This window comes from Aquila chrysaetos, chromosome 9 (assembly GCF_900496995.4).
Source record: "Aquila chrysaetos chrysaetos chromosome 9, bAquChr1.4, whole genome shotgun sequence".
NCBI classification, from domain to species: Eukaryota; Metazoa; Chordata; class Aves; order Accipitriformes; family Accipitridae; genus Aquila; species Aquila chrysaetos.
The window spans coordinates 18,124,911-18,137,409 of NC_044012.1; the positions used below are offsets into that span (position 1 = coordinate 18,124,911).

General features: G+C 41.3%; 1 protein-coding gene across 9 annotated transcripts in view; it reads left to right on the forward strand.

Annotated features, from left to right (window-relative positions):
* The first annotated feature begins 642 nt into the window (after positions 1–642).
* The window catches only part of CHD9 (chromodomain helicase DNA binding protein 9), a 100,936-nt gene continuing 89,079 nt past the window's right edge, over positions 643–12,499 (forward strand). For 2 of the 9 annotated variants that reach the window (XM_030024120.2, XM_030024117.2), the window contains exons 1-3: positions 670–892; positions 8,990–9,065; positions 10,853–10,941. The gene's annotated coding sequence lies outside the window, so the exon portion shown is untranslated. Of the gene's footprint in view, positions 893–1,002; positions 1,152–2,895; positions 3,012–8,155; positions 8,177–8,989; positions 9,066–10,852; positions 10,942–12,499 lie in introns of those variants that run through there. The other 7 variants (XR_005933282.1, XM_030024124.2, XM_030024123.2 and 4 more) reach the window with 7 other exon arrangements.

Below are 12,499 nucleotides of genomic sequence, written 5' to 3' on the forward strand. Positions count from 1 at the left end.
CCGCCCGCCGCGCTCGTCATGAGGAAACCGCCGACAGCGACTGCGTAAGCGCCTCGCGGAAACGTGCCGGAGCTCCAAGTTTCCCTTTCCCAGGGAAAATCCCCGCTCCCCCCGCCGCCCGGGGGCTGGCACTCCGGGCGGGCGCCGTTCCAGCCAGCGCCGCGGCGGCCTTCTCCACAGCGGGGGGGCGGCCGCCAGCAGCGGGGCCTGCCCCGCATCCCGGGCCCGGCCTCTGCCGGAGCCTCCAGAGTAAACGCGCCCGGGATTGGCTTCTGCCAGCGAAGGGGGCCATATTGGATCAGCTCGCCCCGCCGCTCACACACACCATTTTATCGCCTCCGCGACGGCTTCCCCCCGCCCCCCTCCCCGCTCAGGGCTGCCCCCTCCCGCGGGGGCTGCGGCGTGAGGCGAAGGTGCCTCGGGAAGGAAATTCGCACGCTCCCGTTCCCCCTCTCCGCCTCCCGCGCACACTCCTCCTCCCTGCGCACGCCCCTTCCCCTGCTCGCGTCCTCACTCCGCCCTCCTCTTCCTCCCCCCGCTCGCGGGCCCCCGCCGGCCCCGCACAGCCGCCCCGCCGCCGCTCACGCCCCGCTCCCTCCCTCCCTTCCCGAGGCGCCGTGTCAGCGCGCGGCGGCGGCGGCGGCCCCCGCGCGGGCGGCCAATCAGCGCGGGGGTGACAAATATGCAAATGCACCCCCCAGCCCGTCCCCGCGGGTTCGCTGGGGCCGGTGGGGTCGCGGCGCGGAGCGAGTGAAACTTCGCTCACAGCCCGGCCGCCCCTCCCGCCCTGCCTGCGCAGTGGGCGGGGGGAGGAAGCCGAGCACAGGCCGGCGCCGACCCCGCTCCGCCGCCGCCCGCCTCTCCCGGCCTGCGCCAGCCACCCTGCCACCCGGTAAGTGCCGCCCTCGGCCAGCGGCTCCCTGGGCGCCCGGGGGGGGGCGGGGGGAATCCCCGGAGGGGGAGGGGAAGCCGCCGCCGCTCCTGCCGCCGCCTCTGAGCCGCCGCGTCTGCCCGAGGCCGCCCCGGCGGGGAGCTGTCAGGCGCGGGGCATCTCCTCCTCCTCCTCCTCCCCGCGCGTGTGCCTCCTGCCGGGCAGCGGCGGCGGCTCCAGGCGCTGCTGCCGCCGCCGCCGCGTAATGGCGAACCCGGCGGTGAGTACGTGCGAAGGGACGGGCTGCTCCCCGCCACCTCCGGAGCAGGCCGCGCTCCAGGTGCCGGAGACACCGGCTGGCCCCGGCGCCCCGTCAGCCCCTCCCGCCCCTCCTCCCGCCGGGGGACGGCGCGGCGCGGCCTGCTCGCCACCCGGGTTCTCCCCGCCGCCGCGCCTCGACCTGCTTCCGCCCCTCGCCGACACCGGCGGCGGAGCTGGCGGGCGCGGGGCTCCTCGCCGGTCTCTCGCACCTCTCCGGCGGAGGTGGGAGGAGGAGGAGGAGGAAGGGGGGCGGCGGCGGCGGCGGCGGCGGGGCGAGTTTTTGCTGGGGGCGGCGGGGGGTGGCGCGGGGCAGGATGGAGGCGGCGGGGCGGGCGGGGGCGCCCAGGGATGCGGTCCCCGCCGCCCCCGTCCTCCCTGCCCCGCAGCGGGGCTGAGAGGGCGGCGCGGGGCCCGAGGGCGGAGGGGCGGCCGGCGGGTGGGGGCAAAGTTTGGAGGGGAGGAATGGGGCCTTGCCTCGGTAGCGGGGCGGGGGAGAGGCTGGATGTCCTGCCCCTGGTCTCTTTCAGGTAAGAAGATGGCAGGGTGAGGGGAACAGGGCTGGTCGTCTTCTGAGGGAAGTGAGAGGAAGAGGTCGGATGTCCCTCTCTCCCCCAGCGAGAAGGTGGCAGTGGGAGGAAAGGGTTGGGTGGAGGAAGGTAGGGCGAGAATATCCCCAGCCGCCTTATGCCCTTTAGAAAGGGGGCTGCGTGGCAGGGAAGGGAGGTGGCACCCTCCCAGGCAGAGAAGTGGGAATGTTAGACCTGGTTTCTGGCTACGCAAGGTAATAGAGGGGGGCAGAGGGAGGAGTTAAAATAATTTCCCAGGGCAAGCAAAGCAGTAGGGAAAAGAGGAGCTGAGTTTGGCAGCCCACTGGCTTGGATCCATGACAGCAGAAGACGTGGGAGCTGGGAAAAGGAATATGGAAGGGGAAGGTTGACATTGGGCGAGGTGTGTCTGGGAGAGATGGAGATGGGCATGCAGTCTGCTGTCCGTCGGGGCTGGAAGATTTCTGGGGCGAGGAGAACTGGTGGCGCATGGCCGCAGGTTCCCACTGCATAGGTGAGGCTTAGAAAGGGACTTGGCTGTGAAAGTGCAAGGTTGGGATTTATGGACTGACATTTTCCAGGTAGGGGCCGCAGCCTGACTTCCTTCAGTGGTGACAAGGAGAGGATGTTGAGGCTAGCTCGATACTTATATGTATATAGTTCTGGGTGGATAGGTGGCATGCATCTTTATTCTGAAGATGAATAAGGTGAAGTGGAGAAATTACGCTATTTCCCACTGAGCCTTAAACCAGTGAAATGTTAAAACCTCATTATTCCCTCTTCACAAACAAATTTTTGTGAACGGGGATAAAAACTGTGAAGAGTCCAGAATTCTGTCATTTGGCTGTATAGCTTTGACGTTGAGGTTGATGCCTACACTTTCAGTTCGTAAGAAATGGTTTGCACTCCTCACTGTCTTTGTGTTATAAGTGCCTTGAACCTTTAGCAACTAAAAACTTACTTCAGTACATGAAAGTTGTTTAACTTCATCGGTGTGAGAAAATACAGCTCAGTCTCCCTCCCTTATGTAGAAGAGATCCAAACCCTTTAGTGTTATAATGCACGCTCATGGGGGACAAAATAACATTCTGTGTAAAGGGATAAGGTTTCTTATTCTTCTCTTGTGTCTTTTTTTGAGACTTTGTAAGAAGTAGCTGTAAAAAGTAATCCTCTTCTCTAAGGAAAACGAGGCCCATCAGCCCTAAGAGCTCTCTGCATCTGTTTTTAAACCTCTGTCATTTGATACCATCGAGTTCCCATTTGGCAGGTGTGAGGTAAAATAATTATTTCACCTTGTTTTACGTGTAAGCTTTTGTATGCAAATATAAATATGTCTAGCATTCAAGGCAGAATATTAACATTCAGTCATCTTTGAGCAATATCTGGATTTTTAGCCTGGCTCCGAGTTTTAATTTGGTGGTGCATAGATCAACTTTTTGCTAGTTTCTTTCACAAGGTAAATATTTTAAAATTCATAATTATTACTATCCTACTCTGTTAATTCTTACAGAAAGAGTAGCAATTAGTATCTTTTGGTTTTACCTACTTACAAAGTTTCTACACACCCCCAACCACTCACACCCCAACTAATCATGACTTTTTTTCATTGTTCCTGCATCTGGCAGATGAGGCTTCCAAAGCACCATGGACTTCAATGCCTAGTTTTTGTAAACCAAAGAACAAAAATTAATATACATGTTTTTGAAAGTTAACCAGTTCAGGGATATGTGTGCCAGGCCCTATGTATAAGTCAAGGGCACACAAAGAAGTTAGTGGGAAGTAAGGTAGGATGTGAACTTCAGGTATCAACAACTCTGTGTTTACTGCCCATTGTGAACTCTCTAACCTTAAAGTAAACATGAAGTAGCTTTCTCTTTTTTTTTCATCGTTGGTGGGTAAGCTACATCAATTTACTTTGCACTTACAAGATGATAAGGGTAGGCACATAAGTAGTTACAATGTGTCTGCACTGGTTTACTTTGTGCTAACTGTGTTTGCATTTAACCAAGTAGTTCTATTTATAAGAATTTATGCTGCTCTTCATGATGAAGATGTATTAACTTACTTCGCTCTGAGTAAAGCTGTCATTTTTACTGGAAAAAGAGTTTTAAGTCTTACAATTTTTCAAGAATTTTGAGGAATCTCAGCACCTACTCATTTCACATGAGCTGCTGGTGCTAAATGCTCCTGAAGATTAGTCCAAGAATTCAGTCATGGAGAAATGTTGATGAAAGCACAGTGTGGTTTTTAAAAAGTATTTTTAGTGATGTTATCTAAAAGATGTATGACATGAACCACTCCTAAGAGACTACAGAGGCCCTAAAACAGGCACTGTTCATTTGTGTCCTTTTGAGAGAGAGACAAGGCGGATTAAAACAAGAAGATTGACATGCTGCCTTGTTTGTGCAACCCGTAAGGTAAATAGATGCACTTTTGTTCTTACTTGCTTTATAGGGCTAGTTGTAAGATTATTTTTCTTTGCTGCATGTTACAATTTTACAATGTAAATTTTCCCTATGATTAGAGTATATGTATCCTTCAAACACTTTAAAAGTACAGGTAAGCTGGACAATTATATATTTTATGGGTCTGGATTCCTTACAGTGCATTTTTTTCTATTAGTCCTGTAGAAAGAAGTGTCCAAACACTGCATCATTGTCTGTCTTTGATACTTTCCATGCAATTTAGACTAAGTTGGATCTGATGGAGGTGAATGGTGTGATTCTGTTCATGACTGGATTGCAGTCTTCTACTTCTTTCCACCACTATATATGAACTAATTTCTCAGTAATGTTTGGTACTTATATTAATAAATAATCCAGGTGAAATATTTTTGGGGGGTTTAACTGAAATCCAGTAACCCTTAGCACTCAGTTTCTTTTCTAACCAAACTAGTTTTGTGGATACTTTATAGTCTTCCACTGACCTATCCATATTTGTCCTTTTAATGGTCTCTGTTCTATCAAACTGTGGAGCCACAAGCTTAATGAACACTTAGAAATCTCATGCTTACTTGGGCTCACATAGTGTACTCTCATTCTATTTTCTAGTGCTCTTCCTGTAGTTAGAAACGGTGCTTCAGGAATGTCAGGTATCTGTGTACACATAAATGAGTGATGGAGAAACCATCTGATTATTTAGTCAAACATTCAAGAATTGCTAGTTAGCGTTATTGGAAATATTTTAGGATATCATTGAAGTATTCTCTTTCCCCTTCAGCAAAAGGAACTAAGTAGTAATTCTTTTGCTGATACAACAACCACCGGAAAGAGTTTGCAGCTCTTGCTTTGGCTGAAGGAATAGCAGGATTCTCATATTTTATCTGTCTGGCCAATTGATAAATGTGAGAGCGAGCTGACCAAAAGTCAAGCAGGCTGAACATATATGTCTTTCTTATTTGCAATAGTGCAGGGAAGAGAGATCTTTTTTTAAGCAGTATTTTTTTTCAAAGTATTATATCAAAAAAGTATAACGTGGTTTACAATGACCGTGGTTTTGAGTAACTGCAGTGTTGAAAACTTGCAGAAGACCAACTCTAAATCCAACACTTTTTAACAATGTGGTTAGTGAAGCTATAGCTTGACTTCAGAAACATTAGCATCTTAGTAGTACTTCCAAAATGTGTCTGTAGTATTTGGATGGATACAAAGCTATGTATTAGAACAAGCTTTAGTGATCAAGTAAAAGGTTACTTCTGGCAGCACCTTGGAACTGAGTTCCCCTTTCAGTGCTGCCTTTACACTATGCTTGCTTACTGAGCTGCAAGAAACATGTTACAAGGGAGGAAGCGTTTTTTGTAAACTTAGAATTCAGTAGAAATGTGTTGGTATGATATGGCGTCTGTCAGTGAGCAAATATGTTGAGATCCTCAACTTCATACATATTATTGAAGAGATACCAAATATTAATCTCTTTAGGCCACCAGTGTATATGCATCTTTCTTTTTTTAAGATAAAAGTTTTTGGTTTAATCTTAAATCAACAGTTAAAATTTGCAGGAAGATGGAAAAATGTTCCCATCTTTTTTCTGAAGACAAATAGTAATATTGACTTCGTTCTTTATCTGAGTCATATTAGAAAATGTAGTAACTCTGGTTACCAAATTATTTCCTTCTGCAGTGCATTCTTGGGCACTTTTCCCTGTGTTGCATGATCAGTATTAAAAGATTGGTTCACTCTTTTATGTTGGTCACTAAAACTCAGGAATTCCTCCAAAATTATTCTGCAAATGGCTTTTGAAGAGTAAATTATTTTATTACATTTGATACTTAACAACCTGATGAAGAAAATGTTAACCTTCAGAAAGATTTCATCTGTATAATGGCATGAAAATCTACCCATCTGATATTCCATATGTTAGAAGAAATCTGAGCACTAGAATAGGATATGTTATTGTTTTCAGTTACCCTGTTGTAAAGCCATTGTAGTTAGTGGTTTCCACCAACATTAAAAACAGTGTTAGGTAAGACAGTGGGCCTAATTCCATATAATATGATGTTGCTTGTTTCAGCATGCAGTTTTTGAAAGTATTTTTTCCTCGTTTTCAGAAGCTAAACTAAAATTTAGCTTCAGAGCCAGATTTTTAGGTAAGTTTTTAAGAATAATTCATAGATACTCTTGAGGGAAAGATGAGTATTGTCCCATTTACCTGGGGAAGTTTTTTAAAAGTCCACTTTGTCAGACTCTTGTGGCAGAGTATTGATGTTATAGTAGAAGTTGTTTGAAGTCTCCCTCTATCTATTGGAGGTGATTTCAGGAACATGTCCTGAGTGTTCTGGAAACTGTGAAACAAGACGAAAAATGTTGTTTTGCTTGAGTTATTATCAGTTGTAATTGATTTCTTAATTTTAGAAGAGTATATTGAACAAGTCGCAAACTCAGAGTGTCTGGCTTAACATGTGCTTGGGAGGAACTTTTCTGAGAAACTTTCAGATCAAATGTCCTTAGAAATAGTTTTTTTAAAAAATAGGAAAATTGTATGCAGCCTTTCTCTGAAAGGTATAGACTTCTGTTATAGATGAAACTCCTTATGCCAGCTAATGTAGTATGGCGTGGGAAGTCTGAACCTGTTCTGTTCGGTAGAGTACTATCATGGTATCTTAAACTGGTTTTGTCAAGACTTGAAATTGTGCTACTTTTTTCATAGAGAAGACTTTTCTCTGTCAGGGTCAAGTCTTCACAACTGTTGGCCTGTACTCGTAGATCATGATCCATAGGCATCTGTAGAACAGGTATGATTCTTTGCATTGTTCTAGTTGGTACTTCCGGATTATACACTTGCAGTAGTTCACAAAGATGCTTATCAGGTTAGAACATGAGAATTATTGGAAGTTAGTGTATTATCAGATTGTGAATTGAAAGAGGGCTATGCTGTGAAGTCTTTTGTCTCTGATGTTTTGTAATGAAATCTTGGTTTAGGCCACATGTGAAAATGAGAAGACTTTTTTCTGGTTTTCAATGCAAATGTTTCTCTACATCTTAAAATGGCAATGTAGTTCCTCAGGAAATATAGCGGAATTCAGAAACATATGTTGTAGGTCTAATTTAAGGTGTAATGCTGAAATTAATGACAGAACTGTAGAAACCCTATAATGCTTACATCAGAAGTCTCAACAGCACCAAGAGGATTTTCTTTTTAAACTTATAAGGAAGCTTTTGTAACTGTCTTCCTAGTGACCTGAAGTAAACTGTAAATTACAAGTACATTACACTGAGTATGTTATTCTAACTTTTTTGTCAACTAAAGAGGGTAAAAAGAGGTGTTCCTATTCTGTACAGATATACTAAGATTTGTGGGCAGATCTCTTAAAAAGGTTGCTGTATTCAAACCTGAGGAAAAGAACATTGGGAAATTTTGTTATCTGTATTAGAAAAATAAGCAGGAACTCACTGGACTCCTGAAATTTATGAGTTTTCACAGTTACACTTTGGAGAAGCAAAATGGCAATAATGTTTAAAGAGCAGAACTATTTACTAGTATAGCTTCCTTCAGTAGTCTTGTGGCCAAAGCCCTGAACTTCTTAACAGTTTTCTTCACTAAAATAAACTGACTTGGGGGTAGACTTTGTTCTTTTCAAGAAGGTTATCCAAACTTTTGGTATCTTTATAGCTCACAATCAACTGTAGCAAATTAAGATATTGTCATTCTCTGTATTATTATTGTTCCCTTTATTGCAATTAATGCCCACAAAATATAAATGACTAAATAGAATGTATGTATACACCTCAGCCATTTTAATGCAAAGTCTAATGGGTTTGTTTAAACTGACAAGAGGAAGGGTTAAAACTAAATTGGGGGACTATACACTGAAGCAGCTGATGCACATGTACATATTTTGCTCTGCAGGCTGTGCTTTGAGGGCAATAACCTTTGGCAAAGAGGTGAAGAAGGTAGTTGAAAATAATAACTTCTTAAACTGGTGCTGTTAAATTTCCTAAAGGTATTTGCAAAGACTGAAGACATAAAAGTGCACAAGGATTTTGTACAAAACTCATTTCTTTTATTAAATTTACATGATGTTTTAAAAAATAGAAATTGGGTAAAGTGGTTATTCTAAACTAAATGAAATGAATAGTTTATTTCCTGTTAAACTAACATGTACAAAAATCTGCATTTATTGTCCAAAATGAGGAAGATTACTATTGTTCAAAATTTTTTATTAGTAATAGTAATGCTTTAGAATTCCATCAAGAACATAAGAAATCCATGTGCACTTCGGGACGTGTATTTGTCTTTCAGTATTTTACGAAGATATTATGTTAGTTGGGCTGTAGAAGATAATTTTTTAAAAACTTTCTAACATAGTTTAATATGTATCTAAGCATGCTTGTAACAAATTTAGTTCTGGTTCTACTTAATAAGGTATAAGTTTTGTTGTATATCAGTGAATTTTACCAATTCAAGATTTAAAAGCAAGCATTAAGACTCTCTTCTAAAGAAGGAGACTTTACAGAACTTTTTTTTTACTGTATCACATTTAACAGATATATATACATACATATTTATAGATATGTAATTAAAAGTTAACATGCAATATAGCTTATTTGAGAATCTGTGGAGATAGATCTCATTTTGCTTCTTAAGCAAGCTTTAAGTTACTTTTGTGTGGATTTCTCTTCGGCACTTAGTATAATCTTCAATGATTCTTCTGCTGTCTGAAGTATTTCTTGTATTTTACGTTTAGAATAATGTATTGTAGGTTTGGTGAATGTATATTTAGTTATATATGGTTTTTTTCTTCTTTTCAACACAGGATTTTTCAAAGTTCTAAGTACTCTACAATTGTCTCCATATTGGAAGCTGTTCAAGCAAGTGGACACTGTCCTAGAGTAAGAAACATCTTCTTTTTTTTTTTCTTTATTTTGAAGATTCACAAAGAATCCAGTTGAGGAAGGATCCGAAACATAGCTGTTTTGGATAGCCAAGAACTTAAAGATAGTGTTTGTATTATATGGTAGTTACAGGTGAATTAGGTTTCTTTTTTTACTGTTGAATTCTTACAGCTAGGATAAGTTACTTGATTGCAGGTTTTCAATTTTTCTTTTTTTTCAAAATAAAAATAAATTTTTGAATGCCTCTATTCAGTTAATTTATATATTGTAAACCTTCATGCTACAACTTTGTTTAGTCAACAAAGAACTTTTAAATAAACAGAAGTTAAGGAAATAAAAATATATATTGAAAGGCTGCATAAAAGCTGACAGTTAAATAATTTCAAACTTGATTCTAATTTCTGGATGTGAAGAGGACTTTGCATGATGGGAGCTCTGTTTGCATGGTGGGAGTTCAGTATAGAAAATGACAACAACTAGAGGAAGTTTTCTGGCTGTTCTCATACAAAGTTTGTCTCGCTTCACATAGATGGCAAAGAAAGATAGAAGTATTTTAGCAACCTTCACCTACGTATGTGTTTGGGTACATGCTTATTGTTTATGAATTCTAGAAAAAAATCTCTGCACATAATTTAAGTGTCCGTATTAATGCAGAGCTGAGACATTTTAGTTTAGCAACCTTGGCGTAAGTCTTGAAGTTACTGAATAATAAAAGGGGGATAAATGTAATAATTTATGTACCAAATTAGTACCAAATAAAATTTTTTACTGGAACATTGCAGGCTTTTGATAGCTGTTATAACCAATTTATATCTTTGACATACATTACAACGTTGTCTCAAAGATGTGGGGCGAAGAAATAATCTTTGTGTTAAAATCTGCTTCTTAATGCACTGATACATACTATCTTGTCTTTTAGTAAAGATTAAAGGTTGAACTGTATTAATTAGTCTTGCAAAGGTGTTTAAGAGTTTGTCACCAAGAAACTATATTTAGGGAGAGGGAAATCTGTATTTATTGGAATTGGAGGATGCTCTGTGCCTTGGAGAGAATGATCATGTTTTTGAAAGGGTAGCACTGTTTATGGAAAAACACACTGGTATAGAATGTAAGTTTATATACTAACTTTTTGTCTTGTCTTTTAATGTTAGAGGGTGTTTTTGTTTGCTATCAGGCTTTTATGCATAGGCCCTAGAAGCCTTTACTTTCACTCCATGCACATTTTCCCTTAAACTGTGTAATGTTTTGAAGCCTCTTTCAGCTTAAAAAAGAACCTCTTGAATTTGAGCTCCTCTACCTACTGTCAAGGCAAGGAGTAGGATAAAACTGTTACGCAAGTATGCTCCCCTAGAAAGGCAGTGTAAATTCCTGTTGGCAAGTACATCTGTCAGTATGTAACAGCATAGTGCTGTTAAAAGATAGTATGTACAGGGCTTTTTGCATTGACAGGTTTAAAACCTAACCTCAAAAACTTTTTTTTTTTTTTTTTGTCCTTATATTGTGTCTTAGTTGCCCTAAAACTTTTAGTATTCTGGCACAGACTCTACCCTTCAAACTTAGAGGTTTGTAGTGTTGGGTTCTTTTGCAGTGGTCCTACAAAATGAGCACTTTACTTGCCTATTTATTGGACATTTATAAAATCATGGCTACTAGTGATTCTGTATTAATTCTGGTGTTCTTGTTTTTATGGTATCTATTATGTTTTTGAGTTTAAAGTATTGCATTTGAATGTATACTCCTGAAGTTGGTTATTGTGTGACTCATTTACCATGTTTCATTTTCAGGTCTCTAATGATGAAGTATCCATCTGGATTTAAAGCACATCTCTGAGCTTCTTAATTCTTCACAGAAGAGATGTGTTCTAGATTCATGGGTAAGGATATTTTTTTATCTTAACTTGGGCCCTTTTCCTTAGTATTCTGTGATATATTTTTAATTAGATTTCAGCAACTTATTTTTATGTCTTATAGGTCAATCAGGTACTTTTATAGTATAGTATTCTTTAGGTGCCTGTGCTAGCTCTTAATTTTGACTCCAGCTAATTATTAAACTTTGGAGTTCTAAGTACCAATGCTCTAACTAAATCACTGTAACTCAGTATTACAGATAGAGAAACAGCATGGTGGTATATCGGTAAATAATTAAAAAATTGGTTTGTGATTTGAGATTCCTTTTCTGATACATATAACAGTTCTACAGGCTTTAATTGTGCATCTCACCATACATCTTCTGAATTTGGAGTTTTGGGAAGACAGAAACTCCATCCTGGAAAGCAACAAAAGGGAAGGATCTGAATTTTGTGCACTTAAAAAAACAGCAACACTTTTTTTCAATAATGTAAACCATATTTCATCTGAAGAAACTTTGTGGTATTACACACCCCCACTTCAAAACAGTAGAAACAAAACAACCACAAAAATCGCACTAGAAAATACAATTTTTTCTAAATACTTTTTAATTTTTGTAGGTCTCTAAATAAAACAGCTAAGATTACTTCATACATTACAGAATTTGTATAATATGTTATCTCCATGTATTAAGCACTGCTTGCTGTAATATCATTTTGAGACTTTACAAATTTACCTTGAGTTAAAAATTAATGTTAAAATGGATCTCTTGAAGAAGTAGAATAAGTGGCCCTAACATATGCAGTAGGACTTTCTGATATCATGCTGGTTTATACAGTGAGTTCTGTAATATACTTTCTCTTTGGTGTGGTTTTGCTCTGTTCAGCTTACGCAGAGCTCTTCTCAGTAAAGAAGCTGTCCCATTCATAGTGAAGGCAAACATCTTTGAGAAGGGTAGAAATTTAAATTTGTCTTTAGGTGCATTTGGAAGATGGATTTTCTTTCCAAGTGAAATGTCACTTGTCATGTTGGTTGACTTGAACTTTTATGAATGACCATAACAATTGACACTTACTGAATATTTTTTTTTCTTATATAAACCTTTAATATTTATTTCCCAGAGGCTACCTGCGAGAGGAGGAGAGGTGGTAGAAGGGAGTTGTGCATGTCTGGGGAGTAGAAGGGGGAAACAGTTACATGAGGGGCTTGGTGGAAGCAAACGCAGTGTAGGTATGAGAACAGACTACTCTGAATTACTATGACAATCACACACAAGCCCGTTTGCTCCAGTTTTATGCTCTTATTCAGTTGGAACTGTAGCTGTGGACTGGAACCTAGTCCTCAGAATTTAAGACCATCAGTTTCAAATCTTCCTAATCTTCAAATCAACATACAAGGTACTTGAGTTATCTTTTGAGTATTTAGTGTGATGTCTGTGAACTATGTAGCAGAATAGAATTCTAAATGAAACAGTGTGTTGAGGGTATGATTTTACTGAAGGGATGGCTCATTACTTGAAAATAATTATAAATGCATACCAATGAAAAGCAATTTTAAAATAAAATAATGCATATTTATGTATAT